The sequence below is a fragment of the Alligator sinensis genome, unplaced genomic scaffold (genome assembly GCF_000455745.1).
Source record: "Alligator sinensis unplaced genomic scaffold, ASM45574v1 scaffold647_2, whole genome shotgun sequence".
Lineage (NCBI taxonomy): Eukaryota > Metazoa > Chordata > Crocodylia > Alligatoridae > Alligator > Alligator sinensis.
The window spans coordinates 1,968,982-1,988,618 of NW_005841832.1; positions in this window are offsets into that span (position 1 = coordinate 1,968,982).

Below are 19,637 nucleotides of genomic sequence, written 5' to 3' on the forward strand. Positions count from 1 at the left end.
GAATTTAGCAGAGGGTCCTGAAAGCCAATCTAGGTAAGCATGGCTACAATGAATGAATAAGGACAAAACAGGTAGTGCCGGATTTAGGCATAAGCTACTTAAGCTACATTTTAGGGCCTCACAATATGAGGGGCCTCTAAATAAGAAATAAAAACCTGACTCAATATCATGTTTTATAATAATCAGTTGGTAAATAAAGGAGATAAAGGAGATACGGGAAAACGACTCTCTAAATATGGACATTTCTGTTCTATGACAAAAATATACATACATTGGACTATTTTTATCATATGGGGCCTCTTAAGATGGACATAGTTTAGGGCCTCAGCATGTCATAATCTGACACTGAAAATAGGGCACCATACCCTAAACTCTCCAAAATCATGAGTTTTCCCTACCCCAAAACTTGAGATAAACCAATAATGTACTGTAAAGTCTTTTTATTTGCCTTGTACTGTTTGAACCCATAGGGTGTGTTCAGACAAGCATGGATGTGTGGTATGTGGTGCTGCAGACCCACCTGCAGCACCACACACCGCACATGCAGGTGTTCCTTGAGCTGCTGCATTGCAGCACGGGGGGGCGAGGGGTTGGGTTTCTTGACTCCAGGAGACCCCAGGGTCAAAAAACCCACACCAAAAAAAGTGGGGCAGTGCACATGGTGGCAGTGTACACTGCCCAAAACTGGTGCTTGGCTGGCCAGAGTCATGCTCCAGCTGCTGGCCAGGCTCCATGCTGCCGGAGCACTGTGGCTGCTGGTCCCCAAGGGCCCCAAGTCCCCAGGTAAGGCTTCTGGGGCCAGCACAGTTGCTGGCCCTAGCCCCTCCTACCTCACCCGGGGTAGCCTGCTGCATGGCAGAGCACACGTGGCACGGGCATTCCCCAGGGACAAGTAGGAGCAGCTCAAGGTGTGCTGCTGCTACTTGTCCCTGGGGAAACACATGTTCCTGCTCATGGGGACATGCCCATAAGGTTCACTTTTTCTCCACAGCCAGATATACTACAAATAGATTTAAAAATACAATCCAAGAGCCTATGTGGGTGCATCCAGATCAGTGCGCACGTGCAGTTTGCAGCACTGCAGATCCATCTGCGGCACTGCAAATCATACATGCCACACATACAGGCATTTCTCATGTTGCTAATTTGTGGCAGAGATCCTGGTGTCAAAAAACTCATGCTAGAATAAAGCAGGGTGACACACATGGTGATCATGTGTGCCACCCAAAACTGGAGACTGGCCAACCAGAGCCATGTTCTGGCTGCCAGCCAGGCTCTGCATGCAAGGATAGCCACTGCTGAAGCCCTGAGAGGATCCCAGGACCCCAGGTACGGCTGCTGGGAGCAGCCCAGGTGCTGACCCCAGCCTCCTCTACCCAGCCCGAGGCAACTTGCCTTGTGCCAGTGTGCGTGTGCAAGTGCATTCCCCGCGGACAACTAGCAGTGGCAAAAATAGCAGTGCCACTGCTATTTGTCCCCAGGGGATGTGCCCCATGAGTCCAGGAGCTGTGGATTTAAGGAACTAAAATGACAGAAGTTACATGACCAATGGTATCCTGAGATTTGGCCACACATTAAGAATATGTTGCTTTCAAGTTTAACTTTCCATTCTTAAGCAAAGCCTTCTTACTACAAGGCCCATTGCTGCTATCTCTGACACCAAACTGCCCTGATGCATTGACACTTTTCAATTATTTCATTCCCCAGTTTCCCTTAAAATACACCAATACAGCTGTCTACAGCCCAGATAGAATGGGAAAAGAACCCTTTTACAGTCTTTTCTCCATTTTGTCATTTTGTTGCTATATTTCTCTCAGTCTATAATAGAGATATTTCATTAAGCTGACCTTTGAGGCACCAGTACCAATAAGTTTCTGATTCTTATTGTTTCTCTAGCTTTGGTTTATGCTGTTGAAAATTACATGGCCCAAATGTTGAAAATACAAGGATTAAAGATGTTCTTTTTTAAAGAAAAACAGAGGAAGACAAGAAAAGATTCCAAACTCCTCTTTCTCTCATTGGTTGTTTTAACCTTTCCACAGTTTTTGGGTGTCAATATGAATTCCCAAAGGACGTCTCTGTCTTCACTGGGTGATGCTTTGGAGAAATTCCGTTCCAACACAAAGCATTTTAACATAAATATCTACATGGAAAACACACACAAGCTACATTGAAAGCATTGCTTAGGCTCCAGAATTAAGTACTCAATAGTTAATAGATGGTGTGCAACTTTCACTCAGTCTTCCTGTGCCTCTTGGTCTCTCTGACTGGTTTGAAAACATGGGAACAATCCCAAGGCCTGTGGCCAAACTGGAGTTGTTCTAGCTTAAGGAAGGACTGCTGACATGTCTTTTTCTTTGGACTCTCTGGCTATGCCCAAAGGGTATCTGGAGTTCAGGATTAGTGATGCTTCTCAGCCATGCCAACAACTGCTGGGTGCAGCTGAGCAGGCAGTCAGTGACTGCAGGGAGAATGGACTTGTATCTCCTCATGCCCACTGTCTTAACTGCAAGGGCAGTATTTCTCCTCAGTGCAATTGCTATTCATAGATTTCATACATATCATAGACATTCGCAGATGACACTAAGATGTGGGGGGAAGTGGGTACACTAGAAAGAAGGAACAGGCTGCAAGCGGATCTAGACAGGTTACAGGGGTGGGCCGAGAGAACAGGATGGGTTTCAACACTGACAAGTGCAGGGTAATGCACCTGGGGAGGAAGAACCAGCAGCATACCTACAGGCTGGGGAACTCCCTTCTCGCCAGTGTCAAGACAGAAAAGGATCTTGGAGTCATCATTGATGCCACGATGAACATGGGCCGACAAAGTGGAGACGCAGTCAGGAAGACCAACCGCACCTTGTCGTGCATCCACAGATGCAACTCAAGCAGGTCCAAGGAGGTGATCCCCCGCCTCTATGCAACACTGGTCAGGCTGCAGCTGGAGTATTGTGTCCAGTTCTGGGTGCCACACTTCAGGAGAGATGTGGACAGTATGGAGAGGGTCCAGAGGAGGGCCACCCGCATGGTCAGGTGTCAGCAAGGCAGGCCCTACGAGGAGAGGCTGAGGGACCTGAACCTGTTCACCCTCCAAAACAGAAGGCTGAGAGGGGATCCAGTGGCAGTCTACAAACTAGTCAAGGGGGACCAACAGGCATTGGGAGAGTCCCTGTTCCCCCGAGCACTCCCGGGAGTTACAAGAAACAATGGACACAAGCTAGCGGAGGGTAGTTTCAGGCTAGACATTAGGAGGCGCTATTTCACTGTCAGGGCGGCTAGGACCTGGAACCAACTTCCAAAAGAAGTGGTTCTGGCTCCTACCCTGGGGGTCTTTAAAAAAAGGCTGGACGAACATCTGGCTGGGGTCGTTTGACCCCAGTACTATTTCCTGCCACAGCAGGGGGTCGGACTAGATGTTCTCCTCAGGTCCCTTCTGACCCTACCAACTATGAAACTATGAAACATTAGGGGCTGGAAGGGACCTCTTGAGCACATTGAGTCCAGCCCCGCTGTCAGAGGCAAGAAGTCTGCAGGGATCAAATGATCCCAGCACGATAAACATCCAAACACCTTTTGAATGATTCCAGAGCAGGTGCTTGCACCACCTCTGGGGGGAGTCTGTTCCAGACCTTGGACACTCGGACTGTAAAGAATTTTTTCCTTATATCGAGTCTGAATCTGCCTTCTAGAAGTTTGTGGTAGTTATCCCTTGGGGAGCCCTGGTGAATAAACCCTGGCTTTTTGTGACAGAGCAAGACTCCGAGCCCACCGAACCAGCCCTCCCCTTGGCCCAGGTTTAGGTGTTGAGCCATGTTGGAGGAATAAGCAGTCAGATGAGGGTAGGTTAGATAACCCTGGTGTACCTACTAAGACCTGAATATGGATTAGTAGAAGGCAGGCCTGGCTGTGATACAGAGTATGTATTACACAGGTAGGAAAGACACATGAAAGGACTTAGAAGCATTCAAGGATTTATTTGTTCAGTTGAAAGGATGCCTGCAAGCTTTAGACAGAGGTCTGGCACTGTCCACTGTTATCTCTTGACCCCAACTGTGGCTAGCAGAGCTGGAAGGGCTGGCTTCCAAGGCTGGAAAAAAACTGTTTTAACTGTTCCCCCAAAAGAGAAGTCACCCATCATCAAGCATGGAGTACTGTCTGCATGGACTCAGACAGCAGTCATATCCTCAGTCTTGTGCAGAAGTTCAGGGAACAAGTAATTATTTGCAGGGCATGGACTGAAGGAGGTTAGCAAGGCTGCCCCAAATTTAGCAGCCTGTCATCTGGTTCCCATGGAGCCACAGAAAACGTGACAGGCTGAACGAGCACAGTGCCCCCACTTCTTCAGATCACCAGTTCAAGTCCCAGCCATCCTGATTTAGCCCTTTTCCCTGCCCAGGGAGACCAACTGAGAGTCACACAGGCTCCTTTGATGAGTCTCATCCTCAAGCGCAGCATTCCTTCATAGGAAGAGCATCAGGCAATATACAAGGCCAATGTGGAAGGCCTGGCTCCCTGCAGGGCACAGAAGGCTGCTGCATCCGAGGATGCATGGCATAGGAGAGCTTGGATGTGGTAAGCACAAGACCAAGAGCAAAGCTGCAAAGGCATGCAGAAACTGGTTTGGATCAAAACCTCAGTGCTGTCTAATCCAAATGTACAGATTGGTGTTGACAGCCCAGCTTTTCCACAGCAATCATGACTGCACAGCATCTCCCTCCCAGCTGGGAGAAGGACTATGAGTCAGCCATGCAGCTAATGACAGCAGTTCACTTTGGGGTCAGGCGTTCGGATCTGAACCCTGTGACTAGGCCTGTGCGAGCAGGCAGCTATTTGAGCCAGCTTCGGATCCAGCCACTTCGGATGCCAGCGATCCGATCTGGAGCTCCAGACCAGGTTCTCACCTGTCGAGGAGATAGGTGCAGGGGTTCTGGGGTCTGGGGCCCTGCAACTCTAGCTGCTGACAGGCAAAACTCATGACATGGGTGCTTGTGCAACTATCTGTCTTGGGGCAGTTGATTGTCTGTGTAACAGCGCCGCAGCTGTGACGCGGTTACTAAAAGAGAGGTAACAGCTGCCGGGAATGAAGACAGCCAGGAAATTGATGAATAACCCCGGGCAGTCAATACGAAGCCTGAAAGGGGGAATAAAAAGGGGAGGAAACTTACCAAGGGTGCCTTCGGGCATGCACGCGACGAGAGAAATGAAAAGGGACCCCTACGGCGATGGAGCCCGTGAGAGTCCAGGAAATAAGGACGCACACCCATGCGATGAGGGTAATTGTGGGGAGTGATACACCCGTCCACGGATCACGTCCTACCTTGAAAAGACAAGCCTCTGTGGTGAGTGAGGAACTGAGCGGCGGCGCTCAGAAGAGTAAAGTAAGAGGCACAGAGGAAGAGGGTGAAGGAGCCCCGACCCTGCCTTGCAGTCCCTATAACCCGGACCCGGCACCAGAGGGTGGAGGGAAGAAAAAAAAAGAAAAAGAGAAAGAGAAAAGTGAAGTGACAAAGCTGTGCTTCGCAAGCTGGCATGAGCCGCAGACGGGGAATACCGGGGTCGGTGGTGATCAGCAGCTAACGAGGCAATTAGCGGCTGATCACTGAGTAAGAGGCCAACAAGTAATCCTGCTTTGATCCTTGAAGACAGGCGGGGAGAACCCCACAGCAAGCACTCGGGAGGAGGGTCATCCCTGGGGGCAAGAGCCAGGCAATGTTAAATAAAGCACTACCGGTGAAGATCTGACCTGAGTGTTTTCTTTACCGGGGCACCGGTTTCTAACAACTGTTCCTTCCCCCTCACTAATTGTGTTAGATCAAGTTGTGGCAGACGGGAATTGGGGGGAGTTACCTGAAAACCGGATACCCAGGACGGGCACATGCTCACAGTGGTGCATTGGCCAGGAAGCTAGCAACGGACGGACCCGGAGGCCATGGAGACGCAAGAACCTACGACCTGGCAGCAGGCTCATACCCTTACCTTACACCTCCTACAGGGCCAGCAGGCTCAATTGGAGGAAATGGTGAGACTTCGGACGCAAGAGGCGGAGGCCTGGATACAACTGTGGTCGAGACAACAAGACCTCTGCGAAAAACTCGCTGAGCATCAAACATTCGGGCCAAGAGAAGGAGGTATGACCGAACTTCCCCGAATGACCAAGGAAGATGATGTGGAGGCCTACCTCGAGGCCTTTGAGCGAGCTGCAATGGCGGCGAAGTGGGATCCAGGGAGCCGGGCTGCTAAGTTGGGCCCCCTTCTGATTGGTCCGGCACAGGCAGCCTATCGTGGCCTTAACCGACTAGAGGCCTGGGACTATGCCAGGGTGAAAGCAGCCATACTGTACCGATTGGAGATTTCCCCGGAAACCTATCAGAGCAGATTTAGGGCCAGGAAGGGGCCCAAATTGAGCTGGCCCCGACTCTTAGTGCAGACACTCCGGGACCTCGCAGCATGATGGCTACAACCCAAAGAACGCATGGTAAAGGAGCTAGTGGACCAGATAGTGCTGGAACAATTCTTAACGGACCTGACAGGTAACACCCAAAGGTGGGTTCGACGTCATCAACCGAAGACCGTGGAGGAGGCACTTCAGCTGGCAGAAGACTATACAGTAGCTGAAGGAGAGAACTCCGAGAGAGAGAGGGGGAGGACCGCCCACCTCCCATAAAGCAACCAGCCTAGCAGTACCCTTTAGAAGGGGGAAATGACCTGCAAGGAGAATCGCCCAGGGAATACACCAGAGGTGACTTGCTACCGATGTGGGGAAAGGGGCCATATCTCATGATTTTGCCCCCGAACGACCCGTGAGGTGGCTCCCCGGGTGGAGGGACACGACGAAAAAATGGACTGTAGTTTCGGGCGGCATCAAGAAATTGGACAGAAGAACAAACCCATGGTCAAGGTCCATGTGGGCAATACCATTATTCCGGCAATAATCGACATGGGATGCTCCCAGTCTATGGTCCGTGAGGATTTGGTTCCTCCACATTTAGGGACCCCGAGTACACCCGTGTCCATGGTATGCATGCACGGGACAGTATATACCTACCCAAGGAGGAGGCTGGAGCTCTCCATGTTGGGGAGAACAGAGGAGATGTTGGTGGGGCTGGCTAAAACATTCCCCTGCCCGATGCTGCTAGGGTTGGATTGGCCTCACCTGAGAGAGGTGGTCTGCCAAAAGATGACAGATAGCTCGGAGATCCAGGAGAGGAAGCCCCAGGAACTGTATTTTGGGGACGAGGAGGAAGAATTAGAAATCAACCAGCTGACAGAAGGGGGGAGTTTTCGTCAAGAACAATGACAAGAACCCTTGTTTCAGAATCTATGGAAGACCCAGGAGGAAGAAGCTATGAGAGGAGCCGGACCCGCACCGAAACCCATGATATGAGGTAAGGAGGGGTCTGTTCTATAGAGTGGAGGATTTGGAAGAGGGAGGCGAGAGAGCACAGGTCCTGGTACCCCGAAGATACTGGGAGGGCTTACTGTGGGTTGCCCATACCTTACCCATGGGAGGGCATCTGGCGCGCGATAAGACGGAGGCCCGTCTCAAACGGCGGGTTTACTGGCCCGGAATTTTTAAGATGACTGAGAAGTTTTGCGCTGAGTGTCCTGAATGTCAGACAGGGTGGGTAAGACCAGCATGGGTACCACTGATCCCCATGCCCTTGATTGCCCGGCCCTTTGATCAGATAGCCTTAGATATTGCGGGGCCTTTCCCGCGCAGCAAGACAGGCTACCAATTCATCCTAGTAATCATAGATTATGCGACAAGGTTCCCGGAGGCGATCCCCCTAAGGTCCGTGACGGCCCCCGCTATAGTAACCGCCCTGCTACGATGGATAGCCTGGGTAGAAATTCCCCACAAGATCCTAACCGATCAAGGGAAGAATTTTATATTGAAAATCTTAAAGGGAGTGTGCAAAGTCTTGAGAATAGACCAGTTACGCACCTCAGTATATCACCCCCAAACAGATGGGCTCGTCAAACGGTTTAACCGTACACTTAAAGGGATGATTAAAGCCTGCATCAAGGGGGACGCCCGGGAGTGAGATGCACTTTTACCCCCGTTGCTATTTGCAATAAGGGAGGCCCCTCAAGCCTCCACAGGGTTTGCCCCATTTGAGCTAGTCTACGGACACAGCCCTCGGGGCTTGCTCGACCTAGTGTATGAAGCGTGGACTCAAGCACAGGGGGAGGAACCTCAAACCCAGGTAACAGGAGAGTTCCGAGAAAGATTGCAGAAAGCGGTGGAGATTGCCCAGAGACATCTTAGCCAGAGTCAAGAAAGGCAACGGCAACAGTATGACGCAAGAGTCGTGGACCGGGGATTACAAATAGGAGATTGGGTGGTAGTACTACTGCTCGACAGTACCCATAAATTGATGGCTCGATGGCAAGGACCATTCCAAGTGACAAGATGAACGGGGCCGGTGAACTATGAGGTGCTACGTACCCACCCTACGTGCCGGAAACAAATATACCACATCAATCTCCTTAGGAAATGGCAAGGAAGGGAAGGTTGGTTTGTAAGCCAGGAGGAAGAGGAAGAAGAAGAGGCTACGACGGTAAGGCGCTTAACAGGAACAACAGAGGTGCCCCATGTAGACGACCAATTAGATCTTGGCCGACAGGCCGAGGTGAAGCCCCTAATCGGGGAGTTTCAAGATGTGTTCCAGGAGACACTGGGGGAAGCAAAGGGGGTTTGCCATTCCATTGTTACCCCTCCGGGAAAAATAATAAGGGCTCACTGGCAGAGATTACCACGCCACCTATGGCCCGTGGTCCACCGGGAGATCCAGCAAATGCAGGAAAGAGGAATAATTGAAGAGTCCCAAAGCCCCTGGAGAAGCCCAATAGTAGTGGTACCCAAGCCAGATAGATCTATCTGACTATGCGTGGATTATTGAAGGCTAAATGAAGTAGCAAGATTTGATGCCTTCCTGATGCCCCAGGTGGACGATATGCTTGAGAAAATCGGACAGGCACGATTTATATCCACCTTGGACCTTACAAAGGGTTATTGGCAGATCCCCATGGTGGAAGGGGACAAGGAGAAGACAGGATTTGGGACCCCATGGGGGCTGTTTCAATTTAGGAGAATGCCCTTCAGATTACATGGAGCAGCGGCATCCTTTCAACAACTCATGGAACGAATCTTGGCCCCACATCAGGGGTATGCCGCTGAATACATTGATGATATTATTATATTCTCCCCCAGCTGGGAGATGCACTATAAACATCTTAGACAAGTACTAAGCATCCTACGTCGGGTGGGACTGACGGCGAATCCGCGAAAATGTGTGTTGGGGAAACGTGAAACCCAGTACCTGGGGTTCATGGTGGGCCAAGGAACCATAAAGCCCATAACAGAAAAAGTGGCAGCCATAAGACGACAGCCTCTCCCTAAAACGTTAAAACAACTTAGATCATTTCTGGGATTCGCCAATTATTATCGGCGATTCATCCCAGACTTCTCAGAGAAGGCCGTTCCGTTGACCGAGTTGACAAACGGACGATGCATCCCGATAACCTGGAACCCAGGGGCTATACAAACCTTTGACCAATTAAAAGCCACCTTTGGCCAACACCCCGTCCTATACAGCCCAGATTTTGAGAAGACCTTCTACCTTCAAACCGATGCCTCGGCAGTCGCACTAGGAGTGATATTGTTCCAAAAAGATCAAGAAATAGTGCGGCCGGTAGCTTTTGCCAGCCGGAAGCTTAAACCAGCGGAGACACGATACTCCACCATAGAAAGGGAGTGCCTGGCGGTTCGCTGGGCCATAGATTTGTTTCAATATTATTTGTTAGGATGAAAATTTGTGCTTATCACAGATCACGCCCCCCTGCGGTGGTTAAGAACCACCAAATTAAATAATGCTAGACTTATGAGATGGTCATTAGCCTTACAACTGTTCTTTTTTTCAGTGGAACACCAAGCCGGAAGAAGAAATGGAAATGTAGACCTCCTATCACGTCCAGGAGATGGTCAGGAGGAAAAATACAACAATACCAACGGGACATCAGGAAAACATACACCAAGCACGAATCTTCATGACAACGAATCCAGGAAACAGGTGAACTGCTTAACTAAAAGGGGGAGGTGTGTAACAGCGCCGCAGCTGTGACGCGGTTACTAAAAGAGAGGTAACAGCTGCCGGGAATGAAGACAGCCAGGAAATTGATGAATAACCCCGGGCAGTCAATACGAAGCCTGAAAGGGGGAATAAAAAGGGGAGGAAACTTACCAAGGGTGCCTTCGGGCATGCACGCGACGAGAGAAATGAAAAGGGACCCCTACGGCGATGGAGCCCGTGAGAGTCCAGGAAATAAGGACGCACACCCATGCGATGAGGGTAATTGTGGGGAGTGATACACCCGTCCACGGATCACGTCCTACCTTGAAAAGACAAGCCTCTGTGGTGAGTGAGGAACTGAGCGGCGGCGCGGAACCCCCCAGCTCCGAGGACTCAGAGCCTGGGGATTCCCAGAGCGGGGAGGGGGGGAGAAGAAGAGTAAAGTAAGAGGCACAGAGGAAGAGGGCGAAGGAGCCCCGACCCTGCCTTGCAGTCCCTATAACCCAGACCCGGCACCAGAGGGTGGGGGGAAGAAAAAAAAAGAGGAAGAGAAAAGTGAAGCGACAAAGCCGTGCTTCGCAAGCCAGCACGAGCCACAGATGGGGAATCCCGGGGTCGGTGGTGATCAGCCGCTAACGAGGCAATTAGCAGCTGATCATTGAGTAAACGGCCAACCAGTGAGGGGAAAAAAAGAGGGAAAGGAAGGAAAAAATAGTAAAGTAACAAAGCCGTGCTCCGCTAGCCGGCACGAGCCGCAGCCGGTGAATCCCGGGGTCGACGGCAATCAGTCGCTAATAAGGCAATTATCGGCTGATCACTGAGTAAGAGGCCAGCAAGTAATCCTGCTCTGATCCTTGAAGACAGGCGGGGAGAACCCCGTGGCGAGCACTCGGGAGGAGGGTCATCCCTGGGGGCAAGAGCCAGGCAATGTTAAATAAAGCACTACCGGTGAAGATCTGACCCGAGTGTTTTCTTTACCGGGGCACCGGTTTCTAACAACTGTTCCTTCCCCCTCACTAATTGTGTTAGATCAAGTTGTGGCAGACGGGAATTGGGGGGAGTTACCTGAAAACCGGATACCCAGGATGGGCACACACTCACAGTCTGTATTGATTATTTCCTCTCCTTAGTTTGTTGTTTTGTAGGTGTTAATCATTGATCGTTGTCTCATTAACAAGACAGAGACAGTTAGTTGCACAAGCACCCATGTCATGAGTTTTTTGCCTGTCAGCAGTTAGAGGTGCAGGGCCCCAGAACCCAGAAGCCCTGCACCAATCTCCTCGACAGCTGGCAGGCTTCGTGGCCGCAGGAGGGGCCACCATCCCTGCAGCTTTCACCCTGCTGCGCCTTAACACACACAGTGTCACCCATGTCACGAGTTTTGCTTGGCCGCAGCTTGAGGTGCAGTTTCCCCCAAACCCCTGCACATATCTCCTTGAAACTTAGAAGGCTTTGTGGCCTGAGCAGGGGCCACCACACCTGCAGTTTTCACCCTCCCTGTGGTGTAACACATACACTTGACATGAGTTTTGCTTTCAGAAATTTGGGGTGCAGTTTCCCCCAAACCCCTACACCTATCTTCTTGAAACTTGGCAAGCTTTGTGGCCTCACCACAGAGCATCCCTGCAAGTTCCATTCAAATCAGACAAAAAACAACAAAGTTATAGATATTTCATTGGTTCCCCATTATACCCTGTGGCCAGATCTCTGAGGCGGCTCCGAAGCTTTTCTGAAGCAGTTCGGAAGCTTCTAACTGCTTTGGAAAGCCTAAAGAAGCCAGTGCTTCAATCTGGACATGCTGCTTCGGACGCTAAAGTTAGTCCGAAGCTTCTCTGGATCCGAAGCATGGTCCGAAGCCTCACACAGCTCTACCTGTGACAGATATTCATATACCACTGCCACAGGACTTATACCGTTTCTTACAACATTAACAAGAGGATGTGAATCTCCAGAGGTTCTCTCACCCAGGGTCTTACTCAACTTGCAGGGTTCAATCTAACTTGCCAGACAAGAGGCATCCTTTATAGTGGTGACAGTTCAAATGCACAACATATTGACATTAGTATAACCTGCTTTTACATGGGTGGAGTGAACACACAATGGAAACTCTGCTCCAGGGTAATTTTACCCCTCAGAAAGTCAGGAGGAGCTGTACACCAGTGCACAGACATGTGTCTCAGCTGTAGTTTATTTCATCCCCTAGTAAGCATTTGCTCAATGCAGACAAGCTATGGCTAGCTCCCTGCCACCTACAGATGAGGCACTGTAATTGTGTCTAGAACGAGGCAGTCATCTGTCTGCTTCATGTATAAAGCAATGGTAGTTATGCTAGTATCACGCCATCTCCCCAGAGGAAGAGAACAACCTACAAAGTAAGGGGAACTCAGCCTGCAACCAGATTGGCCACAAAAGAAAGACTATTATGCATACAAGGTGAACCAGGGAACAGCATCCCCAAGACCTTGGGATAGTCCCTCAGGCCCCTCAGGCTCCTCTGATGGTTCCCTGGGTATCTGAAAAGATAAAAGGACAATAGTTAGTATGGGAGATGCAGCTCCATGTTGGGGCTTTAACCAGTTGAACAATGACAAGAGCATCCCAGCAGAACAAGGTGTCACTGAAAGGGTTGGGTAGCCCTATACTATAGATGAATATTAGCAGATAGTGCAGAAGAACGAGTCCCAGAGCCAGCTCCATGGTCCCCATCTCTCACACTTAACAGTCATGTTCCTCTCCTGCTTTATCTTGTTGGGAAAATGAATTTTAAAGTGTTGCAGCCATATTTCTATGACAGCAAAGCCCTTTACAATATCAGCTGATGGTGCCTGCAACTCTGAAGGAGTGTGGGGAAGGGGTTAAAAACTGATAGGTTGAGACAGATTTCAAAGGGACTTAGGTGTTTAAGATGCTGAGAGGTACCTACCGACATTTCCAAAAGTGCCTAAACCTCATTGAAATCACTGAGAGCTGGGCACCTATCTGCCTTTGGCACTAGATGCTGGTCTGTATCTTGAGGGCCTAAATATTTTGGAAAATTTGACCAAGTGACTCCATTAACAAAGGCTCAGGGACAGAGCTGGGAACAGAAGCAGTTGTCCTTGCTCCCAGGCTGTTGTCTGTCATCGTTAATCAGAATTTCCAGACAAAATCAATTTAATGCATAGTCAGGACTTTCAGCACAAGAATATTACAGCTAAAAACCACAAATGAGCCAGAAATTGGAAATGGTCCTTTACAATTCTCTGGAGGGCTCTGTTCAGATTCCTATTAGCTTAGAATTGAAGCCATGAGCAGAGAAACTTGTACAGAAAGTGGCAAATGCAGCTATACTAGGGTAATTCACACAGTAGGAAGCTATTATTTGCCTCACTGGTAGTCTTGTGTAAATGGTTAGCCCAGGATGGATGCAGACAGATGGAACCTTTCATTAGCAGATGCTTATCCCCATTTTTTCCTTTGGGGAAAGTTACTAGAGGCAGATCTTGAGAGCAGCAAAAAGGTGCGGATCAACAGCAAATTCACCACCTCTGTTTCAGATCTGGAGCATGCAGAGTAGAACTCAGCAGATAGGGTTTATTTTTTTCAGCGGCCTAAGTTTACATTCCCTTTGAGCATTAGAAGTAGTTAATTTTCCCAGGGGGTGGGGACACCAAACCTGGGGATCTCCTGGACTACATGGCCACAATTTGCTACCACCATGTTTCCTAGGACTTTGATGAAGCACAGCCAAGCTATTTTGAAGACAAGCCACTTCTGCTGGAGATTTGGCAGGCTGGTGGGGGTGCTCTTTCTTTTTTGTTGACATCTTTTCCTTCAGTTTTAAGTAGGGCTGGCCAGAGAACAAGAGCTCTAGCAAAAATTTCGAAGGTTCAAAAAAGTGCTCATTCTGCCTCAGAATGTGAAAAACACCTTTAGGAAGGTTTTGAGACATAGACACTTACGTAGATTAAAAGGAAAGCAAACTGCCTAATGATTAGGTGAAGTTCTGAGAGTCCACTTGCTCAGCTCTGTTAGCATTTATTGCTTTCCTGTTGCTCTTTCTGCTATGTGATTAGTCACTTAGGTCACATGACATCATTTTGCTCCTTGACTAGAGTGGCTTCCAAAGCAAGGAAGAGAGTTCCAGATAATTGTGTGAATGCACCTGCTGTTGGTGAAGATACGTACAACACTGCTAAATGGAACAGCTGGCTGTTGCAAGGTAGTTCCTAGTACAAAACAAACATACATCTTGTTAAGTGTTTGCGGCTGTGCCTAGTATCCTGGTACTTAGTAGAAGGACCAATTAAATTCTGGTATGCAACAAAGACATCTATGGATAATGCAAAGTCTGTTCCAGGTTTGTGGGGCTAAGTGACAGACAATCAGAAAGCCCAAGGCTGAATGGATTAAATCTTTGCAGGTTAGCTTAAGCTGCATAGATTGAACCAATAAGCAAGTGAACAGACATTCACTTTTGATTCTGGAAATGCAGCCACATGCCTACAGTGACCCAGGCCAGAAGCTGGGGGACAGTAGAGCATGCCTCTGTGCTACACTAGACAAGACAGCCTGGGTCAAGGCCAGCCTGCCCATCCTGCAAGGGGAGGTTAGCAGGGGAGGTAAAAAGCATGCTGGGATGTGAGTTAACCTGGAGCTGGAGGGGATCTGGGACAGAAGTTCAATAAACTGATTTAACCTAAATCAGTTAAGTCTGATATGACATCCATCCAGGTTTATCTTAAACCAGTTTTGGCCATTTTGAAAGCGGTTTAGAATTTCTGTTGTGTTACAGATTTTAACTGGTGTCTGATCCCTTATGCTTGTTTATGTGCAACTGCTGTCCCTAGCCTGGCAGTGTTAAGTTGTAGGGGCTGAGGGATTCTTTTGATCGTACACACTGAGACTAAGATGTCATTTGTTGGCTGTGGGGGCAGGAGGCTGAAAGCCTGGAGAGGCAGGTCAGCATGGAACCCTTGTCTAAAGGACAGTGATAAGATTTCTTGGGCACAGAGCTAGCTGGAGTAGCAGATGTGGAGATTTCTGAACAGGGAACCCACCTGGAGGCATTTGTTTCTACTGCATTCAGGGAAACAGGATCACGTTTGGAAATGTTGTAGACAAATAAGATTGCAACAAGATAGGCCTGACTGTTGTTATCAATTTGCATCCTAATGGAATGCCCTGTAGTTCCCAAGCATTAGCTCAGTGCTCTGGTGAATTACAAACTCCCCCCCCCCAAAACAAATGACAGCAGTGCTCTTTATTTCCATGCCTTTTCTTGAAAGCAAATGTTTTACTCACTGACATTTTTAAGGCACTAAAAAGTGTCAGAGATGCCATCAGAGCACAACTGGGGTGGGATGGGGAGAGGTAGAGTGGATTCTTTCAGAAAATTAGTTGTGTGAATGCAGGGGACTGGACTTCATGGCCTGGGAGGCCCCTTTCAGTCCTGTGTTCTTAATTATAACGAAGTATGTCTTGTCCAGAGATCTTGGAATGCTTTACAAGCGAGATCAGTTTTGTTAACCCAATATGTCAGGCTGGGAAAGGGTAGACCTATAGAGATGGGCTACCTTGCACAAACTAGTGGCATTAACCAGTGAGGTAACCAGTGAGTTACCTTGACCATAAACCAGTGGCAGACCTGGGAGTAGCCTGGTTTAGTGCCCTAAGTTATCTCCTGAGGCCTGGTCTTGTGCTTTACCTATGAAGCTGCACTGCTTCTGGAAGCAATGTTAAACCACAATATAGTCTGTGCCCTCTGATCCCATAACAAACCCTAGCCACTCTCCTTATCCTCTGTGGACAGCAGCCTGAGGAAAGATCTCTGTGCTCTGGCCTGTGGGGATGGCCTGGTGAGGAATGAAGGATGGGGCAGGGCAGAGGTACTGAGCAGTTCTCACAGCACACAGTGATGTGGAGGGCAGCTAGGCCATGGGAGCTGCATGGGAAACCCCCTGTTTCCTTCAGCCTGGCTGAGGAGCTGCTTGGCGTAGATTTGTTTTTCCTCGTTAATCTCTAGCAATCAAGGAAGCATTAGAAATCCCAGAGGAGCCTTTGTCTGTGGGATGAGGCTGCTCATGTGAATGTTCTCCGACAGACTCCAGCAGCACTGGGCTTCCTGTGCCTCAGCTGATGTCAATTCTAGACAGCCTCTCCCTGGCTTCAAAGTGTCAAGCTTTTGTGCACCAAGGAGAGACATCCCCATTCACAACCCTCCCCCCAACCCCAGCCCCATTAAACCTGACTTGAGGTTGCAAAGCACTTGCCTCTGAAAGGCTCATCAGATGCAGGTGATGAATACAATGAGGACTGTTTGCCTGTGCTGCAGCCCTGCCATTGTTCAGTTACAGATAGAAGAGGATGCAGTCAGATCTAAGCTACTACCTTAAGGATGAGATGAGGCTGGGGAACTCCATGAATTGCCATAAAACCTGTGGCAAAGGCAAACACATTGTGCTTTGTAGTAGCCAAGTGATCAGCTTGGTCCAAACTACCACCAGTTTCTACCAGGAGCAAAGAGGGGAAAATGGATTTACAGGGCCCTCTGTGCCAGAGACAGCACCTCAAATCACCCATGCATTATATACTGAGGCAGTAAGGGAGCTGCTGATAGTTATACATCACACTCAGGCCTTCAGCTGATTGTGGATGGGACTGAAGCAAGTTTAAACCCATGGTAAAAAGCTAATTTGAGCTTAGCAGTCCATTGGGGCATCATGGTTAAGGCATACTAGTTCCTGTAGCCAGTGACACACAAGGGGGTCATCTGACTAGCACTGCCTCCTGCTACCTTTGATTCTCTGGCCCAAACAGCTGGAGATGTTAACACAAGCTCAGAGCAGGGCTTGTGCTTACACCTCTGGAGCCACTGCAAGACACCTTAACTCAGGGGTGGGCAAAATGCGGCTCGCGGGCCAAATGCAGCCCACCAGGCCATTCTATCTGGCCCACGGGGCCCCCCCCCCACCTTTAGAAAATTAATATTTATCTGCCCCTGGCTGCCTGTCATGTGGCCCTCGATGGCTTGCCAAAACTCGGTAAGCGGCCCTCCACCCGAAATAATTGCCTGCCCCTGCTAACTACTCTACCATTGCATCATACATATTTATGGGCTTTGCAGGAATTGCTTTGCATTTACATCAGCATAATGGCAATGAGAATCTGCCTAAGAGGGAGTAGTGGGGTCACAGGGAGTCCTATTAGCATCATTCATATGCCACAGATGTAGGAGATGATGTAAGCCAAGACTGAGACTCTAAAAGCAGTGCTGACAGGAACTGACCTCTTCCTTGCCATCTTTGGTAACCTGATCACTGTAGATGCCAAGAACCGAGAAGCAATACTCATTGCCTAACTGCATCCCTGTGCGCTAAATTAAGAACAGATTTAATATATTAGAAAATGTTAAAGTTCAGGTGACAAGGCTCAAGGCAGAAGGAAATGTGGAAGACCCAGGTGAGAGGCTACATAGTAGAGGGTGGGAACATAACTAAGTTGTATATAAAACATGCAGCCGCTAAAAGCTCAGAAGACAACTGATCTTTGTGGAAAAAGACAAGGAGAGATTGTGAATCTTTCAGTTTGTAAAGAAACTTTGAGAAAGAGCTAAAGAAGGTAGCTGCTGAGAATCCTTTTCTTGAATGCTTTCCTTGGAAGCAATTAGATCTTGCAAAGAAATCCCAAGGGAGTCAAATTCTTTCATTTAGAATGCTCCATGTATTCAGCCCAGAGGCTTTGAGGGACTAGAGTACATCCCAGAGGGGGCACCAGCAATCTGTCAACATCTGGAAAAGGTCTGTTATTTTGGGAATACAGTGACCATATTGGAATGGCATTAAGGAGAAAGCAGCAAGCAAAAACAGCTAGGGACCGGTTTTGATCAGGTTTGGTGTTGGGACTGCCCTTTTAAGCCTTTTAACCATTGGTACAATGTTTTAGCCCTCTAAAATTCCCTTAACTTTCCACGGCTTAATAAAAATTAACAGAAATGGACTAAACATTTCCCAATTCTTTTAAAACCCTTGCATGCAAGTTATGTGGACCTGGTGATTTAAAAATGTTTAACTTGTTAAGTGCTGTTTAATATCCTCATACAGTACTCTGGGAAGAAAAGCAATTTCATCATCATTCTAATATTATAAAAGCCTTTGTCTGTCTATCTGTCTGTAACGCTCCGGGTCAACTGTGCATACGTTGCCCACAGGGCAGGTGGCTATTGGCTAGCCCAGACCATTATAGGCAGACAGACAGGCAGGAAGAGGCAGAGGCGGAGGTGGAGGAGATTGGGGGCCAGGGAGTGGGCCATGTGGTCAGGGGCTCAGTGCGCTGCCTGTCATGGGGCGTGGCTGTATGGCACACTGACTTCAACAGGGCGCTGCCTACTGCTGGGCGCAGCGCACTCCCTGCCATGGGACTCTCCCTGCTGCAGGGCATGGCTACGGGGGGTGCTGATGTGCAGCTCAGCACACCATGCTGTGTCGGCTCTCGTCTCCGCTGCCTTTCATTCCCTGCTGCCTGTTGTTAGGAGGCGCAGCATGGCGCACCCCCAGACCATAGACAGCAGGGAGCGGGAGGTGGTGGGGAGGGAGAGAAGGGGAGTGGGCATACAGTGCAGCCCTGTGGCAGCACGCCCTGCCCCACCCCACTGTGCCGCCCCCCTGACCCCTGACCACCTCTGCCCAGGAAGGGGGAGAGGGTGGGGAGGGGTGGGGTGGTTGCATGCGGCCAAACACCGAGCAGGGGCAGCATGGGGTGGTGGCTACGGCCACTGCATGCAAGCTTCCTCCGCCCCTTCCTGGGAGGCGGCATGGAGTAGAGTGGTGGGAGGGGGAGGGGTGCACAGGGTCAGATGTGGGAGGAGTTGTGGGAGCGGGGCACGTGCCCCGCTTTGGCTTCCCTGTGCCGAGCCCTGGGACAAGCTGCTGGGCTCTGACTGCCTGACAACCCGGCCCAGCCGGGGCCCCGTTCATGGTGACTGGGGCCCCAACTGGGCCACATCATGGAGCAATCAGAGCCCAGTGGCTCCTCCAGGGGCATGGTGTAGGGGTGCCAAGGGGGGGGCATGGCCCTCCAGTCTGCGCACGGGGCAAGTGTGGGCTGCAGCTGCAGGCTACGCTCAGACTCTGCTCTGTGCCTCACTGCTGCTGCATTGACAGTGGTGTAGTGCAGCGCCATGTGAGTCCTGCCACTGGGTGGGCCGGGCAGCGAGATACATGGTGTCACACTGCGCTGCTGTCAATGCAGTGGCAGTAAGACAGTGTGTTGCACAAATTGATAGTTTCGTGCCCCTGGAGGCCTTTCCCAAACACCTCAAGGAGGGAGTCACACTCAGGCTGAGTCCATTACAAGTTTATTGATTGCGCAATCAGTCGACAAAGGGGTTGAGTAACCCAAAGCAGTGCCGACCCCCAGTCTTTGTCTGAGGGTCTTTTATAGCTTACCTAAACAAAGAACTGTAGCATGTCTTACAACTATTGGCAGTTTCACAATTTTACCGTTACGTCTAGGTTTCCACAGGATGTCAGGGCCTTTTAAGTTAGACTCAACTTATTATGGGATAGATGAAGGCGCATGCGTGTT